Genomic DNA, 26,079 nt, shown 5'->3' with positions numbered 1-26,079 from the left:
ATAATCTCTTGGGGCTTTCCTAGTGTTTCAGTTTTTCCATTTTCCCCAAATCAATACAGTTCATCCAGATCACCACAGTTCATCCAGAGGAAATCTAATGGGCCTTGAAGCTTTGGCGTTGCATATGCATAGTCTCAAAAGTTATATTTCATAAAAAGCAACACCAGTGAGCTGAACATCATCTTTTGCTTTATTTGATGAATTCTCTTATCCTCATCTTATAGATAAAAAAAAGAAAGAACAGAAAGCTAAATTGATCTTGAAGTTGATCAATATTAAAGCATAACTGAGAAATAAATTCACATCTTTTGATGCCCAGTTTAGAGCTTGAACCACATCAAGTGACAATAAAAATCCATAGAGTAACCTGAAAAGCCATCTGCACACTGCTTTCACTGAAGAAAAGCTGATCCCTTTGATTGCCGAAGCCAAACCAAACAGCAGACACAGAGATTTTACAAAGCCTGTTAGTGGCGAGCCATAGTTTACGTTATTTATCAGCTTTCCTACAAAGCGTAAGTGTCCATTTCACAAAGACAAAACCCAAAGAAAACAATTCCAAGAACTTATCCAAACCCAGTTTACATATTTCATTGCATCCATTTGCTGAACAAAAGTAAACCTTTCTTTATGGGTTAGATTTGAATAAAATCATTACACCGTTTTCCCAGCTCATCTAAAAACGCAACAAGTTACAGTAATCAAAAGGAGGTTCATAGGTGAGCCAGCTTAAGACGCAGCACAATAAACTCGTATTATCTTATAAAAACAGGTCACTTCTGTAGATGGCCTCTGTCTAGTAAAGCTATTGCAGAGTTATAGTCAATGTTAGTTTGGGAGACAAGTGGGTGGGGGAGGAAAGAATCAGATCCAAGGGATACCATATAGCACAAGAGCAATGCTAGCTTTATTTTGCAACCCATTATTTTCATAAGAACATGAATCAAAAAGATAAACTATGCCAATTTCTTCATAGCTGACTTGTTATAGGATAGCGTTTGAGTCTTCACTAATGACTCCTTGAGCTTGGTTATTACTGTGATTAGGAGTTGGGAGGATAGAGGTCTGAGACCTTTCAAAGGAAACATTTTGTTCAGAACTGTTACAGAAAATAAAGTCAGCATTACAGTAACTTTAACAACCCACCCAGGATAATGGTCTGTGCACGCAGACAGTGCTCTTGCTATTTTAAATGAGGGGGATAAACTCTACATAAGATGGGAAGCTGAGATAACCTGCTATTCCATCTTGGGGATCAGAAAGCTGTCAGCTTGAGAAATATGAGAATCTGTGGAAACACTTTGCAAAAGAAAGGATGATGAAGTTACTAGGAGGTGGCGAAAAAGCTTTAAAACTTGCTTTTGGTTTGTGGCGAGGATGAATACATTAAGGAATCTGAGATGCTTGGATACCTTTGGCAGCCTACTGAGATAAACAGATTTCCTTTTGTCTTTTCATGCAAAAGCTATGTGTGTGCAAGGCTACTCTGCTCTGACGGTTATCCCCAAAAGACCAGTGGTCATGTCCATCACTGAGGTCAGTATGAAAACTTCCACTGGCTTCATTAAGAATGAAGCAAAGAGGTAGGCCTACATTATCTTCATTTGTATCAATGGCAGATAAAAAGCATTTATTGAAGACAAAGGCAGTTTTTGCAGGAACTAGTTCCCCCCAAACTCCTTATCTGTTTTACTCACAAAACCTTAGTTTCCTCATGCCATAAAGCTGAGATTAAAAATAACTCACTTCCTCAGAAGACATGTTGTGAGGGAAAATATTTAAAAATTAAGATTCTTCATTCCTTTTCCTTCATTATTAGGTCTTTCATTTATCAGCGCTAGCTTTTATCATCAGCATCTAGAAGTTTTCAGCATGGCAAAATCAGAGCCAACAGTGTTTGCCCAGACTCACTTGGTACCTTAGATAGCAGAAGGTACCTGACAAAGACACCGCCACACTGTGATGAAACTTCACTGGAGGATTTTGAATTAATCATGTATTTGAGAACAACCAGAAGATTTTCATTTGTCAAAGCACTCAACAATTTCCGTTTCATTGCAGGTGAGCCAATGAAAAATACTGGAGAGAGAAGTGTCTTCTGTGTCCAGAGCCCTTTCATACAGAGATATTAACAAACCAGCCCACATGCCTTATGAGCTGAGCTTGTGTCTACATCCTAAATGAACCTCCAGAAAAAGTTATGGACTAGCCTAGGGAACAGACACTATTTACTAAGATAGCTATACTGAAAAACTTGTGTTCCCTCAAAATATGTTTTCCTGGAGAAAGGACGTTGGTAAAATGTGCCATGTATCCTCATGCACAATCACAGTTTTCTAACTTCAAAGGGAAAGTCATGCAAGCAAACAATCTCCCAAGCCTGGCACCATATGAATGTGATCACTGCAAATGATTTAATGGAATCAGCTTGTCAAAATGATGAAGCTGAAAAAGCTTTTACAGAATATGTCTGTGACAAAAACTTTAGCATAATGTATATAGTGCAGAGTGGTTTTTGTCATGGCAAAAAGGAAGGAATATCATTAATTTAGACACTAAGTGTAAGGTTCTGCTGAAAATCTCCATGGGATAAATCACAGAAATACAGCCTTGACCAGACAAATGGAGCCAGGCAAGTCCCAGTTCTTGTTAGAAGTTATCGAAAGTGCAATTGAGTTTTTAAAGTCTGTCATCTCTGGTAGATGATAAAAAAAGGGTTGGGCTGTTTTCTTCAGATCTACAAGCATCTGGCTACAGTCTTGCTGAGGCATATACATGATTGGAATGGAAAATGAGCTCTTTTAAAACTGCTTCTTAAAGGGACCCTATTCACACACAGTACTTTCTCCCCAAATCTTTTATGGGAAAGCAGCTCATTACGGTCACACAGACAAATGCTATATAATCTTTCACCCTGTCCACTAGCAATGCGTTCAATCCAATTTGCAGCACTTCCCGCTATTCTAGCTCGGGACTCCCCACACAGCTCTCCTAAATGCATCCCCATCCTGACCCACTGCTCCCCACCTGCTGTTCTTTCGATCGCAGGCTTCCCTGGAGCACTGGCTGCCATTCATGCCTAATAGCAAGGTGGAGCAACGTGATTATACAACTCTGAAAAGTAAAATTTCTGTGCCTTCTGCGCCGAAACGCCGTAATTAAGATATATATTATTACACGTTGGAATGCTCTGAGAGGGGGATGAGAGTGGCCTTCACGTCAGGAAGTGACATTTTGTACCCCGGACAATTTATATTCATTTAAAAAACAAAAGTTTCTGATGGTAGCTTCTTTAAACCCCTTCCCCAGCTAGCTGATAGATCTGTCCCTGCTCTTTTTATCTATCTCCACAGCAGCACTAAGGGAAGTAGTGGCTGGTAATAAGTAGAGAGAAATTGTCAAGGACTCATTTACTTAGCTAATTCACGTCTTTCATTGCTTGTGACCTGTCTGCCATCAGGTTGCAACTTTTTTCAATGCTGCCTATTTTTTAATTTACTTTGGGCAATGCTGTTCACTAAGCATATACGATCTTCTTCAAGTATTTGCCACTTGGAGCAGGGGTGGTTAGGTGGGATCAAGCAATGCAATAGAGCACGTCATACAATAGATGTGCAGTATTGTTTTTGCCTCCTGATTGGATTAATGTTAAACCCTTGAGCCCTGAAACCATGTACTCTAGCCTGTGCTTAACTTTAAACGTGTGAATGCAATGGGACTCAAGCATGTAATTAAAATTTAACCTTTACTTTAGGTTTTATTTAACAGAAATGGACTTATGCATGTGCTTAAAATGACTTGCTCTGTAGAGACAATTTACTGAGCTGAAGTAAGCATCAGGAAGAAGAGATGAGGACATCACGGGGGTTTTGATTCATTCAGAATTAGAGAGGAACTAAATATTACTACAGAATTATAAAAGAAAGTGACCTCTTCTGGAAGACAAAAAACATTTCTGATGCCATACTTCCAGATTTACTGATACTGTGTAACTTCCTGGTTAGAGACACAGTTTAATTTGCTTTCGTTGTTTTTACATAAGCTAGCTGTACATGTATGTCCACTGCCATTTGCAGAAGGTCAGGACAACGCCTGGGCTGATGCCTCTGACTTGGAAAGGAGGAGAGAAACGTGTGCAAAGCCATGTCTCAAAGCACTTACTGAGTAAATACATACATGAGCTGATAGTTCACTATCTAAAAGAATACAAGCATGTGACTTTAAAGTGGGCCTTTTGACTTCACTAGAGCAAAGCCTGCTTGCCTGAATGTTTGCGCAAAGCAAACACATGAAGGGTGTGACTGCAGCTGGAGCAAACTCATTTGTAAAAGTAAGCGAATACTCATGGACTTTTTTTTTCTCTGCGTGTATGTTCATGTCCACACGGTTGTTCTTTTACTAGGTATAAATGGCCTCTCTGGCTGACACCAAGAAACAGTGCATCACTGCTCATGCCAAGGAAATATTCACATCTGCCAGCCACCCTGATCTGTCAATATGCCCCACGTATAGGGTAGGAGTAGGGGTGAAGGAGAAAGACTGGGCAGGACTGACAGTACAACCTTGTATCACAGGTAGTATTGCATTGCCTCTGCGAAATGCAGATATTTTACAAGCCTTTCTCCGTTAAGGAATTAGCATTAGACTTCAAAGCTGCAGAACAAAATAGAGTCACATAGGCACACTATTATTGGACTAAGTCCATGGACAATGATACCAAGGGGTTTAATGTTCATGAGATCTTTTCAGGCTATTGTAGTATCCTCTCCATTCTCGGAACACTCTTCCTTCCCTGGGAATGCTCCCAACTCCTCGGGCAGCGTATCAGCTGGCATGGCATCACCATGCATCCTCTGTCTCACAGGTCGTAGTGTATTCCCACTAGAATGATTTGGTACACATTCTTCATATTTCTTAATAAAGGAAAGGATTACAAGGTATTCAGAGTATCAGGCACAACCCCAGTAGTCCTTCTTTCACCCCAATTCCCCTCTCCCAAGCTACTTATTACATCAATTCTAATTTATCTTAGGTAAACAGCACAGAAATATTATAAACAGAATCAACCCCTCTTCAACTTGCTACACTTTTTTTTCTTTCACATTCTTTACAAATAGAAGTGGAAAGAAATAATATATGTACATAACAGCAAATGTTCTCTCACTATTTTTCTTTTTTCTGTTTTTTTAAACTGTTTTAATCTTATACAAACAGTGGTGATGGAATTATAAACACCATTATTCCACCTCCATGTTAATACTTTTATTATCTTGCATAAACAGAAGTGAACGAATATGTACATGACACCAATCAATCCTAAAAAAAAGGGGGGGGGAGAGAGAGAAGTTTTTATCTTTTATAAACAGTGGAGGAAGAATTTAATGAATTCAAAATGTAGTTTTCCTGTTTATATTATTATGATATGAAAGTAGAAATCAAATGGATGTATATTCAACATCTCACAAGCTGTCAGTTATGAAATACTTTCTTACTGCATACTTTAAAAGTAAATTCAGCACTAGTGAAATCTGCTGGTCTGAGAGCTCTGAAAACTGCTGGCCTGAGTTTAACCACAGAAAAGGCAGGCAAGGGGCAGCGTTGTCTTCTCCTGTACGACTTCTGCCAAAGTTCTTCAGCTTTTTCCTTGAAGGACCATCCAAAAGAAAACAGGATAGCACCGTCTCTGTGGTGAACAGTTAGTATTTGGTCCTTTTGCTGAGGCTGCCAGATAAAGGGGGCCAATTAATACAGATGGATTTTGTGTAATATGGACACCTGCCACTAGAAACTGGGCTCAGACCCCTAAGTCATTTCACAGAGGCCACCCAACAGCTGTTAGACAGAAATGACTTTGGGGCATGAGTGACCTAGATCAGATATAAACGTGTAACTTCAAGCTGATAGGCTCCATATGCCAGTACTAATCTCCATATCCACCCACGCCTTCTGCTTTCTTATTTTTGTGTGTGTTTGCTTCTGGCTAATCTTCTAAAGCCCATCGCAGAGCCTAAAAGATTTTTCCCTCTACCTTATATGCCTGCCTTAACTGGGATGAAGTGCTATTTCAATGTGTTCCCCTCTACCATATTTTCCCAGGGTGAATCTTCTCTTCCTTCACTTTAATTGTGTAGAGTCCACCTCTTTCTCATCCTGAATTAAATCGGTCAGGGCAACCAGTCTTCTAATGAAGGAGAAGGAGAGGAGATTTTTTTTCTCAGATCCTGCCACTTTTCAAAGGAGTTGCTCTTCAGGTTGATGACGCTCATCTCTGCTGCTCTCCTTTTCAAAAGAAAATGTATTTGGCCTCAGCTAGTCTGGGTATTTTTAAACCCATGCCAGGGTGTCTAGTTGGGGGCAACTGTCAGGACAAGAGATCAGCCTTGCATTTCTTTTAACAGTATTTATATTCTTTATTCTGAGGTGCCAGCCTGAAGACAGATGCCTTAGGCATAGAGGTTTTAATTCATATCCTGCTTGCCCTTTGCCCACAAAGTTGGGACCTCTGGATATGAAGAGAAGATCCCACAAAAAAATAGGACCCAATTTCACTGTACAGAATTTAACAGGATGCACAGCTTGATCTATCTGGTAAAGGGGAAAAAATCTCTTCTATGAGTTATTCTATGTGCTAAGAAGATTATGAAGGAAAATCTCTGTAAGAAAATTCAGGGAGATCAGAGCAAATCAGGGAGTCCAGCGTCCTGTGCGATCTGTTTAGGAACTAGAAAAGAGAGATATGCTTGGCCACAATTTGCTTTGCTGCATCTCAGAGTGTGAAAAAGTATCCTTAAAATAATAATTGCTCAGATAATTGGGATGCACTGAACATGAATATAGAAACAGTGTTGTCTCCCCTTGTTTCCTCCCTTTCTCCTTGTATTCCGTCTATTTTCTATATTTGTACATACTCTGAGTCTCAGTTAGTGACCCTGCTGCTTATCATCAGAGATGAGTCCTGAGATGCAAAGTCCTGGTCAGTAGGATCTTTGTCTGAATTTTCTCACTTCACAGGGATGTTTAATACTGAATTTTGCAGCATAAGGCCGCTCTATTTAAAAAGGTTTCTTAAAACATCAAATTAAACACACAAGGGAGAAATAAGGCCTTTCAGAGGAGGGTAGCCAAAAATAGAAGGAAAAAAACATATTTCACCATTTGTTTTGAAAACACCAAAAATGATTAAAACATATTATAAACGAAACTAAACTAAAAAAAAAATCTTACCATATGAACAAATTCCCTGCCAAGTTCCATTTTTAAATCAAAGCCATTTTAGGCTCATATGTTGAAAAAGAGTGTCTTAAACTAACAAACTTATGTAATGGATTTCAAAAAACTGCACAGACGTGCTCAGCTGAAATTGCCAAATCTGTTAGGACTACATGAGGAGGGAGGAGGAGGAAAGGGAAGGACTTACAAAGGTTTGGGATTCATCTGTGCAACTGCCCCCAAATTCAGACTCTCTTTGAAGTTCATTCCAGCTTTCAGGAAGCCAAGAAAGATGACTCATTCTGATCTACTTTATACCCCTGCCCCCTTTCAGTAGACCTCAAAAATTGAGACAAATACAACTGGGTTTCCTTACCCATAGGAAAAACTATGAACTTATATGTAGGAAAGCGGAAGCAGAAGGGAAGGAAAGGCAAAGGGTGAGGGTAAAGACAGATAGAAATATATCCACAGAAATTCTCAAACAAGAAACATCAAAGGTTAGGGAGCTTCTGGGGTTGGTAGAAAAATACACACTGTAAACTAGGACAAAGAGATGAATTGAGTGTTAAGCAAAAACAGAGTTAAATAACATCAGTACAGAAAAATGTGAAAGACAATTAAATATTTGTGTACCTGCCCAGCTTTTGGATAGTTCTTTTCCCTCTAATAAGTATCAGTTTTTGCTTTAGCTAAGAGAATATCATTACATTTTAATCAAGCATAAGAAATTTTCAATTATAAGAGAAAGGATCAAACACTCAACTAGCTTTGTTGCAATTGAAGAGACAAGTTCTCAGACTTCCAAACTGCTTTCCGGGTGAGGATCCCCTGGACATCTTAAAGCACAATGTATTTTCTTCCCCTCTGAAAAAGCCTCCTGATACTCCAGCCTCAGGAGGTTACAGCCCCACTACTCTATATAACCTTCCTTCCATGAAGATTCAGGCATTGCTACCTACCCTCCTCGTATCTGTCTATTTGAAATTCTCCAAAGGCAAAATGAAATAGCCTCTGATGTATTCAGATGCACCTGCTCCTCTCTTCATGCCAGATTTTGGGTGGTCAGGAGGGCCAGCTCCCCCCCTCTCAGACTGCCCAAATAATCTTCCAAGCTTTCTTAAGAGTCAAGTGTGTTCCCTCACTTGACATCTGTTGAAGTCAACTAACAGTCCCCTCCCCTTTTTTTATCCTTTCCCAGGCTCCCCAATGAAGCTTTGTTCCTTTAGGATTTCAGTTTTAGCAATAAAAACAGAATTCTGCACCTGGTGACTACATGGCCTTGCTTTCCTGGAAGGTTTTCGTGTTAACTTCCTGGTGTTCAGATGAGATTGTGTCCAAATCCAGATTTAAACAGCTTTAAAGTAAAATAGTAGGCTGGGAGATTCAGAGCCGGAGTTCTGATTTAAGCCTATATCTGTACTAATCTGACAAGAATGCTGTGAAGACCAAAGGGTAAAGACTTATAATTACTTAGTATCATAATTATAGGAGGGCAAAGGGTTTTTTGCTGCTTTTTTTAAAATTAAAAATGTGTGCAAGTTCAAGAACGCGTCTCTGTCAAATTTACACCGAAAAATAATCTCAGTTCATGATGATGAACAGAGACTTAACTGGAAAAATAAATCACAGCCTGAAGGCAAGTCCCAGGACTATGTAGTCAGTAGAAGATATAAAGTCCCTCATGATATAAGAAAAGTTACAGTAAGGCCACAATAAACTATCTGCATTTGGAGGCCTAAATCATTCCTCCTGTGCAATCCAGACATCTTCAGATGTTTCTCCCAGTCACACTTCTGCAGCCTTGTGGCCTAAAAAACATGCCATCGGTGCTTCTTGCTCTATTCCCCTGCCTTTAGTGAAGCAGCACGGATGTAACCTAGAGAGAATTTGCTCATTTGGGCCGAGAGAGTTTAGAAATCCCTTCTGGTATGGCTCATTAGAATCGGATTGGTAGAATATTTATACAAGCACACACAGCACCATTCTTGCCACTCCTTGTTTAGGTTAAGGTTCCTGAATTTGAGGATCCAAAGCTTTGGGTTCCAAAGAGCTGCCTCCTGCAACAGCACTGAAATCGCTGCCTTGCACTGCCAGTGGTTTGCAAATGGCTTGATGCTTTTAGTCTCATTTTCCCACAAGCAAAGACTGCATTAAGTTTTGTTGGAAGGCCTCAATTTTAAGTAGCTTGCAATTCAGACTGAGGAGGGCCCCATTTAAATGTAACTATCCCTTTGTACTCATAGCTTTAATCTAGCAATTACCAAGTGATATGTCACCATCATACCCAGAGTGAGGAGTTGTACCAGGCCTACAAAAATAGTACTTGCGTCTGATTCTGGCCACTGATTCTAGCTGAATCTTTAAAATGGAATGAGAATTCCTAGGAAAAGCAGCAATAGAACAACTCCACCAGTGCTAAAATAACCCCTTCTCAGGGTTTTCCCACAGCAGGAAACAGATGCTATGATAAATCATTATCTACTGAAGTCTATAAACACTGTGCATCAGATCAAGCATCCATGTGATTTGCTCAATATCAAAAGAGAATTGGGACATTAAAAGCTACAATATATGACTAGCTACAGTAATATGAGCAAGACAAGAGGCTAAAATACTCCTTCATTTACATTTACAATTGTATAAACCCTATGTTTTATGTAGCTTTAGACGGAACTTGGTTGGAAAGGTCTTAATTCACTAATCCTAGAAGGTTCTAAAGTTCTTGGTTTCTACCAGCTTCCAAGGGACTTGTGGGTACCTAGCACCTTATCATAATGATGTGGGAAGAGCCACCCATGTGGTCTGAGCTTCTAGATTTTAAATTTTGGAAATTATCTTCCCCAGTAAAAATGAAATTAAAGCCACACTTGTTTAAAAAACAATACTATAGTAATAAAAAATATAAATATACTATATTACTATAGTAATATAGTAAAGTTACATTTAAACCAAAAGTATTTGGTTTATTTATAGTAATAAACCATCTCCTAACTTTGGTTCACCTTTTATGCATGTGCAGAAGTGTCTTTCCATGTGGAAGAGCAGGACTGTGCTCAGAAAATGACCAATTGCCAGCTGGAGCAACACATAAAGAAAAAATTGTAATTTGATCAAGGGAGTGATATCTCACCAGTTATTCCAGCTTCAAATTGGTATTTGCTGCCAGAAATGGGAAAGTTGTGATTCTAATCTGTAAATGCTCATGAAAACATGATGATTTGCAATAGAATGCCCAGGCACTTTAGTTACAGCATCTCTCTAAAGGAATCGTGGTCAAGGGGCTAGTGAGGCTTTGCAAAATTATCATGAAATTCTACCAGTGCTAAGGTGAATAGTTATACTGGAGCAGTTATCCTGCTATGGTTATCTAGCACCACTTGTTTGCCTGACAGTTCAGTGATGAGCAACAGTGAACAGCGAGAAGATATTTTAAACCCCTCATCAAAAAAATCCCCCCATAACCCCAAGCCCCTGCCCCTGCACCCCGCAGAACACTGAGATTTTGCATGGCTTGTTTAGAAGACACTGCTAAGAAGCAAGAACTCCTGAGCACGAATCCTTTTTTTTTGCGCGGATTCGCAGTGAGCCCTAGGGCAAGTAAGTTTACATGAACACTTCTAACCAGTTGGAGGAGAACCTGGTTTTCCACAGGGCTCAAAAAGCATGAAAAAGTACAGTAGGAGACTATTAAAATGCATCACCACACTACAGCAACACTATGTTCTTTCAATGGGCCCATTCCTTTAACAGATGTCTGAGCAGTGGGCTGCAACGTCCTGTAGCTGAAACCCACAAAAATGCACACGTGCATTGTTCAGTTTTTGGTAAGTACTCTATGGTCTTTTAAAGCTAGGATATAAATGTAAGCCCTACCTGATCTCAACTCCCTGAAATAATTAAGGGTCAGTGCAAACATTTATTCCAAGTTTGATTTACAGTATAAATATAACTGTCCTTTTATGTCACAGGGAAGGGTGAGTTGCCTTAGAAAAAAATGCAAACCAATCTGATCTTTCACTGAGAACACAGCACAGTAACTAACCCTTCAACCATTCCAGTTCGGGAACGAACAACAAAGGTACCAGAAATTTTGTCCTGGGAGTTGTTGCATATTTGGAACTTGAACCTTTTTAGAAGTTTAAAAATGTTGATGGAATTAGTGGACTCGTTATTACTAGATACATACAATGAATTTTTGAAAAAACATTGTTTTGACATAAAATACATTTTCTTAGGCCTACAACTTAAAGTGCCAAAATACCAAGACAGTCCTTAAGTAACTTCCAGTCCAATTTTTCATTCAAACATTCAAAGGAGTTCCTACCATACTGTATATGTAGCGAAACTGATCCTCCTAGTCCTTTAGCTGTAAGTACTTGGAGGAAAGTTAAATGGACAGAAAACAGATGAAGAGTCTGGAGCTATCCAGGAAAGTCTGGTCCCACTGAAGTCAGCTTTGCCTTTGATTTCAAGAACCCAGCATTCAAACTGGGATCCCTTTCTCTGGGTTGAAACTCACTCCCTTGTATGAGCTAGTCATTTCCTGCCTCAGTTTCCTCCCTCCCACCAGGGAATAACTTCAGTTGTGAAAAGAACTGTTATTTTTAAATGACAAAATTGCCTGGGCAAAAGAAAAAGCTGCATCCCTATGACACAGTTCAAAGAGGGGGAAAAACTCTGAAGTTCCATCAGTCTCAAGACAGTCAATATCTCAGCATAATACTGAGCACTTTAGCATAAAGGTTGTGCTTGTAGTGAGGTTTCTTACATCTTCTGTTCATATTTCTGAAAACCAGGAATCCTTGGAAAAGCAAAACCAGATAGATATAGAAAAAAAAGGCTCTGAAGGAATTTAAAGAAGTCTTGCTTGCTGCCATTCCCCTGCGGTCCATAGAAGCATAAAGTTTAAACATTTCCAGTGATCGAGCCTGTAAGAAGGCACATACATTGTGGTTCTCCTTAACGCCTTTGTCTTTTTTTAATCTAACAGCAAGGCAGATACACTGCAATAGGTACAGAACATCAGATATCCTCTTGCTGTGATCAGCCTTCCTGCTGAGCAGATGGAGCACAGATGGAGAAGACACCTGACCTCGAAGCTAGAGAAAAGAAATATGTAGGACCTAGAAGCAGTCCTAGACATTGGGATGTCTAACGCTGCTATCACCCCATCTCTCCATCCCACCCCTGCTACAATGATGGCTGAAACACTCATGAAGTAGACTCTGAAATGCTACTGCTTGCAGTCCAAGGCTATAAAGCAAATCAGAATTGGTGATGGTTTTCTTTAAAATGCTGGGTACTAAACTGTGATGGTTCAGGAGATGCTTCACAAGAAGCTCAGAGGTTTGCAGATTTGGGATGGAACAGATAGTTTGGGGAGATAACTTTGTTTACCAGTGTATGCTGTCCCCATTCATGAGTCAAAACTCTTGAGTTTTCTGCTCACCTGTAGTGAATCTCTTGCCCTTGAGCTTCAGTTCCATCACAGAAATTGTATAGACAGAGAAACCTGGGCTGTTTTGGTTGACTTTCCCCCAAGATTCTGGGCTCATTCTCTTCACCTTTTCAGGGACTTCAGTCCACACTGAGCACTTGGCCATTTTTGCAGCAGTCATCTCTGAAGCACCCTTTATAAATCAGAAAGACATACGTACCGGTGGGAAATGGTGGCACAGAAAAACTAAGGCTGAGGTCTAAAATGGTCATTTGACTCCCATCTCCTAGTAACTACTATGGATGTTCAGCACCAAAACAGGAGTTAGGAGCCAGAAAGGAATCTTTATTCCTGCTGACATCAAGCAGGAGAAAGATGACAGAACAGCTAATTGAACTCAGCTCTCAACTAAGACCTAAATCAAAACCTGTAGGCTACTGGAGGGGGAAGAGACTGTGACATTTCACACAAGCTTCGCAGAAGTGTCTTGCATGCACTGATCATTGACCCTTTTTCTCCTCAGATTCTCTGCTAAGTTAAACTGTGCCAACCTGTTCTACTCAAACCAACTATATCATCCACTGCATCTGCTAAGAACAGCGTAACCTCAATTACCGGAATATCATGCAAAAACACTAACAAATAACTGGCCAGCCAAGAGTGCAGATAATCTAGGAATTTTTCATTGGAACAAACAGGCTCCAAAGGACACAACCCAACTGGAGATAACTCTCATTTGAGAGAATATTATTCCACATAATAAACTACGAATTGCTTAAGTTAAAGTTAAAAGTCATGACTGGACTCAAAACTGGTTATTTTGAAGTGCAAGCACAGGCCTCACTATCATTTCCACTATCATTTTCTTATTTTCCCCTTTTTGTACTAAATACCATGTGATGGAACGTATCATGAAATTGCATATAATCTGGGTGCATACAACTAGGACTACTTGAGAATTTTCCAACAGGACATATGGCCTTTGGAAGATGCTGATTTATCAAAAGTGAAACATTGAAAATACAATTTCAATGAAATTTTGTTTAGGAAAAAATGGAGTGAACTGCTACAATAAAGTCAATATTACGTCTCAATATTGCATCTTTTAGAGGGTTTTTTTCAGATTAAATTGCACAATTGAAAATAAAAATAAAAATAGAAGTCGGAATAAATGTAGTAAACTTTTAATGAACTATCGACTAATTTTTCGGAGCTAAACCATGGGCATGTAAGCCAGAAAGGGGGGGAAAAAAAAGAACCAACAGAATCCCACAACTGTGAAAACATGAAAAATCTAATTCTCACTTAGTTCTGTATTCATCCTATAAGCAATAAAAAGCAGTTCAGTTTTGTTACGCAGCTGAGCGTACACAGAGATGGCTCTTCATTTCCTGCTCACTGCAGAGATACACTGTTTTGGGACCACCTGGGGAGTGGCAAGAAGAGGAAATGCCAGGGGAAAAGTAGCACGACTTAGTGAGTGTGTATACAAGATGTCCTGGCTAAATCTTATACATGTAGGCTGAAGCAATAGCAATGGACTCTACTGGAGTCCTAGGGCCACAACAATTTCTGCAGTGGCATCAGTCTGTGGGCTGGGAACAGCAAGGCCCCTTGCTGAAGGGACTAGATGGGCTCGGAAGTAGTGAACATAAAGGGAATTACTGCAGCTTCCGGATACAGCATGGCTAAACAGTCGCCCTGACTTTTTGCCTGGCACTGTAACATCGGGTCAGCAAAAACACCTTGCCTGGACTACGCAAGTGAAGAAGAGAATGTCCTTTCTGACACTGATTTCACCACGGCCCGGGCTCCTAAGCGCTCCTGCAGATCAGGGCCTGATGGCACCAACGAGCGCTACTATGGAGCCCGTGCCTACTCCTGCAGTGCTGGCACAAGGATCAAGCTAAGTATTTCAAAACACGGAGGCATGGCAAATACCATAAAGAAATACAACTGGAGGTTAAAATCCAGAATGCTAACCCACAAATCTCCTTCCTGATAACATGCTAAGCCTCAAACCCTGCATCTGTCTAAGCAGTCTGGCTACTGGCGAAGAAACATTACATTTTGCTCTGACTCCATAGGGCAAATAGCCATCATTCCCATAGCAATCACAAAATGAAAGACATACGAGGATATAGTTCGGGCATGAGAAAACCTTACCCTAATTGCTGACTACTAAAGTACCATAGTGTGCTAGAGAAGAAAGGATTCCTGAGAACATCAGGACAGGACATTAGCAGATTAATATTAATCTCTAGAGTTCCAGATTCATTTCCTGCCCATGTTCATGTCCTCTTGATTACTACAGAAAACAATCATACAAAAAAGTTCAATTACAAACAGAAGAGACTTAAAATATTAACATTTTTAGAGCTTTTAACCAAATACGTATAATTAAATGAAAATCTAGGTTAATGCTATGTTAAAGTTGAGATTTTAATTGCGTAAAGGTCACTGAGTTCAGAACCAGAGTTCATACAGTACATTTAATCCTGTCATATTGGGCCAAATTCTGCTTTCAGTTACTGGCATAAACTTAAAGCATCTTTATTTTATTAAATAGAATTAATTTAGCATTATGCTAGCATAAGAAAGGCAGAAGTAGACTCCACATGGGTGTGCATAGATACTAGAACTTCATCACAATGTATAGAATACACAAGGCATACAATACAAAACATTACATGTGTATTCAAGAAAACATTTTAGACATGAGACAAAGCACAGTTCAATTTAATTATACAGTCTATGTAGAAGTTCAATGCAAACAAAAAAAAATTGCACTGCCTTTTCAACTGCACTAGACGTCATCATTTGTCAAATTGTTCCATGTTGTCCAGGACAGTGCCATGAAAAATTGTATCATATACTTGCAAGGGAGTAGAAACATATTTATTGAACTTTTGGACAAGTAATACCTGAATCTTCACACTGAATTAACATCATTGCACAACTAAGGATTTACATTCCAAAGATGACCTCATTTTGTCTATCAAACCTTGCATTGCAAAGTCACACTTGCACATGCACTCTGCCAACAATCCACTGTAACCACACGAGATCGAGGTGCTGTTTTCCTGCAGAGAGAAAGATACTGCACAACAAGAACTTTCGCACCCATAAACAGTCCTGGTTTTGAGCTAAGGGTAGCAAACAAGAGTGCTTGCCTGCACAAAGTTGCATGGGAACAAACCTCAGTTGAAGCCCATCTGAAAATCCAGTATAAAATGTCCTCATTTTTTTAAAAAAGACAATATAATTTAAAACAGGAGAAAACAGAATACTAATGTACTTTATTGGAATAAGTAGGTCATCAAAAAATAAATGCGCCTATGTTTATTGGAACATCTAGTCCTCATAAATGGCTTAATGGATTTTTTTTCAGACTTACTGAAACATTATTCACCTCTGGGCTTAGAACGAGCTTGAGAAATTTCAGCCAAAAAGGTAATTGTTTCAGAAAGTTATAAACCACCAAAGATAGGGGGCTTACAATAAAAGTGCTGTCTGAACCATAACTACAATAAATACAGTTAATAAATAAATGCAGTCTGGCAAGAACAAATAAAATTTGAAAAGTCTGATGTGGCCTGCACAAAATGCAGAAAGGTAATCGAGCGAGTAAATGTCAAATGAAGTTTTGTCCTTTTTTCTGGAAAATCCATTTCATCACTAAATTCAGTGAAGGACCTCAGGATCCCAAAGCAGGACAGCTACATTTTAAACTGAAGGAAAACCTCTCCTTTATCGGCAGCAGTCTTATCCAATGCCTGCAAGCAATAATGATGCACCAAAGATACACATATTACTACTATTACCTGCCCTGGGAATCTCTTATTGAAATGATGATGAGACTCAGACTCTTCCTTCTTCCTCTTTTAAAACTTCCGATGCTCAAACGAGACCAATCTACACATTCAAGCCCCAAACTTTTGCCTTCCCAGTGACAACTCCTTGTGCGGCAACCCTATAACTCAGCTCCTGTCTTATTCATATCGTGGGATATATTTACATATCTGCAGTATTGTTATCTGTAGACATCGTATCCTTGAGCCTGGGACTGTATAGTCAACAGAATGCACATTTGATAGGTGGCAAACAGAAAGATCAGGAAGGTTATAATTACCCGGCTCGAGCATGAAAGAATGCAGCTTTTGGAGGGTATATGTTTGCTGTAAGATACTCGGAAATATTTTTGGATGATGAAGGCTGCTCAGCCATCCCTACTAGATTCAGAGAGGTGCTACTTTCAAGTAATTTAACTTTGTTATTTCACATTTAAACTTTATCATCTAGGATGCAGTCACAAGTCCCTGTTTGTATCTCAAGCAGATGCAGTCTCAAAAGCCCTTTACAGAAAGGGTAGAATCATTTTAAATTGGATTCAGATTCCCACTGTAAACAACCAGAAGGTGCCTGTTCTCTAGTGCCATCAAGACACCGCTAACATTTTCCTCTAACGACCATTCTTGAAAAATATAGTATAATGCAGAAATCTTAGGAGAAGAACTAATCTTACTTCACTTCAGTTCAAGATATGAAGGCACAAATACGACAAGAAAAGCTTCAAAACTACTACGGATTCTGTGTGAAATCTAACCACATACATACCTTAGCATGACCTTTTTTCTTCAGCTGTAGAGTGCAATACTTTAACTGAAATATAGCTGTCCGTGTCCTAAGGAGCTGATTGAGGAGGCTTTGGCAAGTGACAAACATGTTGTTTCTTCTTCAACTGCCTGAATTTTACAAACTTTTCCACCAAAATAAACAAATGAAATCAAACAAATTCCCAATTGTAAGGAACTAGAACCAGTTGTTTAACTTGTGAAATTGTAGGTGAAAAGAAATCAGAGCTCAGTTTCACAGTTCATATTTATGATACACAGCTAGTGAAGTCAAGGGGAGATTTGAATGAGGAACAGACAGGAAGATCACATCACCGGATCCTTGTCCCATCTCAGTCTTAACAACAAAGATGCTATTAAGGACATTGGACTATCATTTCTTTACACATTCTGCCAAATTTAGTATATTACACAAAAGGAAAGGAAGCAAATAACAAAATAATCCACAATAACCCTAATGAGTGTTACAATTACAAACAGTGCCACAGTTATTTAAACATTGAACCAATAAAGCTTTAGTTCAGTCAAGGTCCTCCTCAAATCCTACATCCAAGCAGTCTTTTGCAGGTGTTTTGCTAACATCCCACAAACTTCTCATATAATTCATTCCATCATACACTACTATAGAATATCACCCTCATCTTTTTTTTCCGGAAAATATTTATCTGGAGTTGCAAGAAGGCTGGACTAACTCTGTGAACCAAAGTTTAGGAAGAATCATAATTCAATGCTTGTGCTGTGACCATATTTTTCCAATTAAAAGGTTTCCAAACCCTTTTTTTTTATTATTATTTATAGGGGGTGCTGAATTACCCATAATCTGACTCAAGGCACACCGAACTCAGTGGGAGTTTCGCTACTAACTCCAATGGGTTTTTATCTGGTCCTTCCAGAAAATATCTTAAATAAAAAGATACCTATTGAACTACGATACATTCGCTACTGCAACTATTATGTACTTCTTCTAACATGCCATCTAAAGCACTTCCAAAACACGCCCCCAATTATAAAATTTCCCAAATTCTTATAAAATGTCAAGTGTGTTGAACTCCTCCATGTGTAACTTCAATAGTTCTATTGCTATTTGGCACAGCTGCTTTGCTAGAGAAACTCTGTACTTTTTGCTTGATTCACTAGAATAAGGATATTTGAGGCTTTGCAATTTGTAGATTCAGGTTTGTCTCAGGTTTTTCTTTCCTTCAGATGTTTCATGATTCAAAAACCCAACAGAATGAGACCTGTAACTAGGAGTGACATTTCTTTTGAATTTACTTTAAACTTTTACTTAAATGACTTATTGCAAACAATGGGCTGAATATTTTGCTCGTATAATTTAACACGGTTCTAATAAGATCAGAATAATCATTCTGATTTACAACTCCTAAAAATGCGGCCAGCCATTCTTTCTGCTTAGTCAATATGTTGTTTCAGCAGCTTGATATTTTATCATTTCCTTCATGTTTGATACTTACAGCCATCTTTGCTCTCTCAATGCCACTAAATGTACTATCTAGAAGCACATAACAGTCAAAACATAATATAAAGGAGAGCAGCAGTCACTAGCTTTTCTCTATGCCCTGACTGGTGATGTAGATATCTTCTTCTGAGAGGCTGTTTATCAAGACAAGCTATGCTTACTGTTGAATGGTTGAAGCACACATTGCAGCTGATTCGTCGGTTCAGTATTTCAGTGTAAACATGATGCCCAACAAGCCAGCCATTCTTCAACTCCATTTCCTCCCTGCTTAGTAAGCACAGTGCAAAGACAGTGTGTTTGGTGTTGTGACTTTTAGTGCAATGATCTTCCTACAAGCTTTTCTCTATCCTTTAAGAAAGCAGTTGAAATTTCATATTTTTCTAGTTCCCTCTTATTTACTCCCTCTTCTCAATACTTGTATTCTACCTTCCTCCTTGGTAGTTTCTAGAGTCAGTTCTTCAATGTGCCAGGCTCCTTCAGTACCTTCACAATGACCTGGGAAATCTCTGTCTCTTATTACAGCTTAATTCCTCCTTCCTGCTCAGACCAAAGCTGCTGAAAGGGCTATTTACTTTGGTTTCAAAGCAGCAGACTGGGGTTATATCACACCTCCCTCTTCACACAGGAGAAGACTACAGAGTGCATAAAACTCCTCTGGTGGGTTAGCTGTCAAGTTTAGGAGGTGGTAACAAAGATCTTTAGAGGAACTGCTATAATCAAATATAACAGTTGTCAGCAACTGGAATTTTTAAAACCATTCATTTTCAATGGAACCTAAGTGCCCTAACCTTTTAAGGAGCTTTTGAAAATATCTTCAGGCAATCAGTGACATCTTTAAACACCTTAATGCTTTTGATAATCTGGCATCCAACAATTAGATCCCTCCATTTTAGAGTCTCTGTGAGCGGAAGAAGAAAAGGGACAACAGCATACACTTCTAGCCAAATGCAGCATAAAAAACATTACTATATAGCTGACATTCACATCTCATCCTGAATATCGAGGTATGATCTAGCGAGGCTACCCTGTCTAACATGCAGCAATCCCCTATGTGGTTCTAAGTAGCTGATAATATCTGCATGCTACACCCTCTTCTCAAGAAGTTACTGCAATCTATTCCATTTCTGTACAAAGCCAGGATGCCTGTGAAACTCCAGACAAATTACTTGCCCTGGGCAAAATCTGCATTCACTTTAAGGTTTCAGAGGGTACGTTCATTTACTTTTAAAGCATTTGTTCCAGTTTCAATATAGCAAATCTGAGAATTACGAAACGTCCCTAGTCATTCAGATGTCTGTGTATCACCAACAATCAGGACAGCGGGCTGTTCTGAAGCCCTGTTTTATGAAAAATCACTCTTTGGAAAATCTTTTTCTTTAGCAAATATGTTTAGGAGATCACAGGATCCAATAGGTTCCTGTGACAAACATAATATGAGACAAACATAAGAATAAAGATCAGGTCAGATAAGCAAACAGTTAAAAACATAGCTTGAAGACAGTGCTGCTCTCCACCTTAATTTGATTTTCCTCTCCAAAGCACCAGCATAAAGCTCTTCTCTTACAGGGGGCTAAATACTAGCTATTCCTGAAGCATTATTAGATTGAAGTAAAGGTGTGGGGAAGCATTCTCCTCCGAACCTCAGCGATTTATCTGACCGGGATCAGGTAAAACACTGTCATTAGCACTTGCTCAGCTCCAAAGGCATGGGGAGAGTGTGCCCACCGGCACTTCATGACTCCCCAGACGGATGACTGTCTATTCAACGGCAATGCCAGCCTCTTCCTCCACCCCCCCCCCCCGTTCCTGCTGGCACCCTGAGGCAAGCATCTGGGAGCCCCTTCCCGAAGCAGGTGCAAGGATGGGGAGTGAGTGTGGTCTCTCCCCACGAGCCTGCGACAGGCAGGCAGAAAAGCCTGAAAATCCCTCTAGTCACCCATCCGGGGGAGGAGGAGAATTTCGCCAAGTGCACTTAAGACCTGAATTGTTGCAAAAAGGAGATGCATACACTTGTTAAAATCTGTCTGTAACACTCCTGCCCATCCTCCCCTTACTGTGGACTGATCTGGATTTCTAAAGAGTATAATTATGTCTTGCACAATGATTATGAGCTTTGGGAGCTCTCAGAGAAAATTTCCTCACTGCACATGTGGCCATTGGCTGACATACCAAACACATATCACTCCATTTTTTATTTATTTTTTTAACACTGAATTTTGCTGGGAGAGAGGCCAAAGAGAGAGGACAGACATCCGAACGCGGGGCCAGGCTCTGCGCTGTGCTCGTAGGTTCTGAAGGCCAAAGGGAAAAGCTGTAGCAACGAGCGTTGTTTGCTAATGCTCTCAGCCCTCTCCCTTCCTTCCTACCATCACCAGCAGGACATCTAATTGACCTGTCCATCACCAACAGACCCTTTTCCATACTATTGACACATTTTTGATTTGTCCCTCCTGTTACACATTTTTAATTAAAAGGTATACAAAACAGATTCTGTCTGCCCTAAAGCAGATACCCAGGATTCGTTGTATGCCAATGCAGTGATGTTCAGGTTCACAACCACTGTCAAGCTACCTGGAGACCTTAAAAAAACACTGGCTGGCAACATGTTAACAGTAAAAATTACTCCAGTACTCTATCCTCCTTTCTGAATGGATCATTGATGGGCTGGCTATCAACTTCATCAATGGGAGATTCCTTGTACTGTGTACAATTAATATTTTTGTAAAAACATCTTTCCTGGATGAGACAACATATTGCCCATTTGTGTGAAAATGGCACCACTATATAACACAAATGGTACAGCTGGTAGAGAATAAAAGAAATTATTTTACCTGCATGCTGTGAAAATTTCAAGGCACCTGCACTTGGTAAAATGGGAAAGTATGTAAGAGTAGCGTCAGTCAGCTTGTATGCCTGAGGGTAATGGACATCATCCTTTTTCCCATCCAAGTCACCATCTTTTCCATTTCCAAAGGACCTCCAAAGATGAAAATGAACTTGACAATCATTCTGCAAGGCAAACTGATCCTGATTCTTCTAGTCACTTTGTAATTCACTGCAGATGGTGAAAGTGAGATGTTTACTGGCTGGCAGGTAATGAGCCTCGTTGTAGATAATAGTGATGGACGGGCAATCTTGCCTGCTGACAAGGAGGCAACTCAACATGGACACATGGCATTCATCCATGACTTCACGTAAAAGGATAGCTGGGACAACGTACACAGGCTATAAACTACCCTCCTCTGTTAATGTCAGCATGCAGCCACACTTAAGTCTTTCTAGTTCACATTTAAGTAGAGTAGAATTGATCCTGATTGCCCATGAAAGTAGAACAGTCTGATTTGTGACCTAATGTTTACTGTTCTATAAGAAGAAACTTGATCTGTTTAAACATCTAGATATTCCTTCTTCCCAGGTAATGCCATTCATCACAGCTGTCAGTGCTTCTCTAAAAGAGAAATGACCCTCAGGCATAGGATAAAACTCTGTGGAGGAACTACGTATACCATTGCCAAAAGAAGAAAAAGCTTCTTTTTTTTCACTGAGCTTGTATACACATTGTGAAAGGCTTACACACTGAACTGTAAGTCAGTATTTCCATTCCCATGCCCACCCCCATACAAAGGAACTCATATTAGAGACCTACACACTGTACTGATTTTATTTATCTCAGACACAAGGGTAGTGGATTTGGACAAGCCCAGCTATTTGATGAGATATACTTAAGCAGCTGGTTCTGAGGGAAAATCAGAGTAATTCAGAAATGCAAGAGAAGATAACAGAAAAGCCCTAACTCCATTTCTCCTCTCCTCATAACTTTATGAAATGAAAATAAAGAAATCACATGCTCAAGAAATACCATGAATGTCTTTTATTTTGTCAGGATATATACCTCTTGAGGAAAGAGGGCATGGTTAACAATCCTACAATATGCATTTAAAAAAATATATTCATTCATGCATATGTGTGTATGTGTATGTATGCATATATCTATATATATATACACATTCATACACACACTTTTAGACAACACAGATATTCTTTGTGTACACTTACCACATTCCACAGCCAGAAAACAATTGGCTTTAGCTTTCCTATTTTGAAACAAATATCCTTTCCCTCCTTCCCTAGCGAAATTTGATCATTTGTAGTGCACCCGGGCTTCAAAACTTGATAAACAATCCCAGTGCTATGAAAGTTTCATCCAAAATCTGTCTCTTCATAGATTCACTCCAGATATCCTTTCTACTTTAAAGACTCATGTGATCATCGCTTTGATCCTTTCTCCCTCAGCTCTATTAGGGGCATCATCTCTTCAGGGCTTGCAGCTTATAAAAAGACCACCATATTTTTGATATGCCTTTGATGTTATCTTCCAAAGTATCTTTGATTTTTAAGTTCTGTTCAACTCTTTCACCATTAACCTTGATTTCACTCAGGAATTAATAGATCTACAGTTTTCTTGGAAGGCTAATTTAGAAATTCTGCTCTCTCCAACACTGTTTTTGCCTTCTTAGTTGGAAAGGTAGGTAAAACAGTACAAAAAGCTGACCAGCGTTTGAAAAAATGAAACTATAGATAAGCTAATACCTTTCTTGAGTTTTCAAGCTTACTGCACAACTCTCTTACTGAATCATTAAACCGCCAGCAAATGAAATGGTTCTGCATGATGATAATGAACCACGCAGACCTTTCACTAGGTCACTAGTGACTGAAAGTGGTTACTAATGGTGACTCCTCAGTAGGACTGTCATCTCAGGCCTGCGCTCGAAGACAAATCTCCCCCACATAAGACAGACAGCTGCATTCCCCCTCTTTTGCCAGCTCAGCAAAGAGGCTCCAGCTGAAAAGGTCAAAGAAACAACACTGTTTGAATATAAACTAAACATAGAGCAGCAAAAAACTCGCTCAAGAGGAGAAACTGGCACTGTCTTTCAAGTCTCTTTAGTAGGTATTTTCAATTTCTAGCTTATGATATTTGAGATTTATTCCCCCTCCTTAGGCACCACTAAGTGTGACTGAAGATTTGTTTTCACTGGTATAAAGAGATAGATGAAGGCTAAAAACAGGTCAACCCCACACCAGATACACCCCCCACAGGATCTATTTATACACTTTAACTATGTTCAGGTGACATTCAGATACATTTCAGGTTCTTGGAGGGGAAAAAAAAAAAAGCTCCATCTATGGAAGCTGCATCGCAGTATGCCTTTCCTTAAGTTTAAAACTATCCTGCTTTCCTCCCACTATACTCTTTTTATTTCCTGTCCTTCAGAGGACGAATTTAGAGGACCATATCTACCCTCCTCACTTAAATGAAACTCCTACTAATGGAGAAGATGACACTTGTGAAGTCCCTGCAGCGACTGGCACGTGCACACCATCCTTCTCAGCACCTGCATGGGGTCATCACTTCAGCCTGCCACCTCAGCTAAGGCACCACAGCACAGTTTAAGGATTCCTTCCCAAGAGCATTTGTAATGCTACCACCATTACCATTCTGGCTTAACACTCTAACACCTCATCCTTGGGACACCCGGAGCTTCTGATGAGACACCACAATGAGAGAATCCAAATTCGGACCATCAGAGATGTGCCCTTTCCAGTGGACGTTCCCAACACTCATCACACTCTGTATCTATAACATCTTTGGGAGAAAAGCACAGGCTGGGATGAACTGCTTAGAGCACTTCTCACCCTCCACCATTTAAATGTATGGTTTAACAGCCCAGCTTCAGAGTCTCATCTGCGGCCCTCTGCACAGCCTTATGGCCGGCACGATTCCCACTGCATCATGCCTTTCCCAGAATCTTAGCCCTGCTGGAAGGCATTCAGCATCAAGAGGACCCGTCTTTATGCTGATAACACTAAAATATAAAATAATGCCAACAGCTGGTGCTACAAATGGCTTTTAAAAACGATGTTCATTCACTAAAATTCCTCTTGCTACTTTTGACATGAAACACGCAGTCTCTAATTATTCTGATCAAGACGGTGAAATACAAAAACAAACTTTAATTGTGTTTAACAGATATTTAATCAGGACTCACTGAACTACAGATTAAAGCTGAAATTCATAAACCATAATTACCCAATTGTCGCAAGCTTTTTGGTCCACATTCTGCTTCCGTCTGGGCGTTTGGCACTTTGCCCCGAATTTCTTTTAGTGTCTTCTCAGTTTCATTGCTGTTCATGTTTTCCAGCAGAGATTTAGCACAGATTACAAAATATCTGCTCTTGGCAACTTTATTAGTTGTTTTTTCTTACAAAAATTATATCCCACCTATCCCCATTCTGGGGCTGAATGAACAGGCATACACTGTAGGTTATTTCTTGATACAAGCTACCATTTCCTCCTGCCAGAATGCATGGTATTCACCTACTCTACCCAGGTTCAAATTCCCTGACCACTGTTGTAGTACCAGAGCACCATCCAAATGCTACTTTAAGTATTTTTTCTACATATCTGCCTGGAGTTGTTTCTTTCCCTCTCCTTTCTCCAGAGGTAGAAGCCAGTGCTGTACGGTTTCTTGTTTTCATAAGGCTTTTTAATGTGCTTGATACCCTATATTTATATTTAAGATTTGATGAAAGAAATACACTTCTCATGGGAAGCAGAGAGTGGTGAGGTGTGTGCTAGCCATCAGTTCCTGAGGGAATTGGCTGCACAGGCTCAGACTGCCTCCTAAGAAAATATCACCTTCTCCATAGATTCTCCTTTAATGAGGGGAGCCTGATTGTGCCAGAAAAGCATGGTTGTTGACAGCATTTTTCACGGACCTCCATGTGTCCTAATGCTGTTCATGTTGGTACTCTGAAGGCAAGGATTTAACACATGTGGGAATGGGACTAAGATATACAGTGTTTCTCAGTGATCTGTGTTCCTGAGCACACACAATTCAGTGTTCTCTACTAGGCAAAGTTTTCTGAGTCCTTAAGTTTTCATGCCTAGCTACATTGTATTGTTGTACTCCAGCAGAAAAGGCAGGAACCTCTAAGGTGAAATCATTGCCCATTAGAATGAGATAGCTACGCTTAGCCTACTTGAAAGGTTAGGAAACAATACTCACAAGATGTTTTGTGAGAGCTTATCTTCTGCTCTACAAATATATCTAAACTATGGATCAAGCTCTTTGCTGCAACATTCCTTTTTATTTTCATTGGGAACTCCCAGGATTTGGGAAGGAGTAAGTGGAAGAGTAGCTGTTCATAAATTTCAATGTGAATGGGAAGCCAGCAGATAAAACTAGGAATTATGGAAGCTTCCATTTGCCACTGTTGTACAGCATCAGAGGTGGGTTCTGCACAAAGACAACGCT

Source organism: Apteryx rowi, unplaced genomic scaffold, assembly GCF_003343035.1.
Source record: "Apteryx rowi isolate R43461 unplaced genomic scaffold, aptRow1 scaffold_134, whole genome shotgun sequence".
Classification (NCBI taxonomy): Eukaryota; Metazoa; Chordata; class Aves; order Apterygiformes; family Apterygidae; genus Apteryx; species Apteryx rowi.
The sequence above is the reverse complement of the archived record's forward strand: the minus strand, read 5'-3'. Positions refer to the sequence as shown.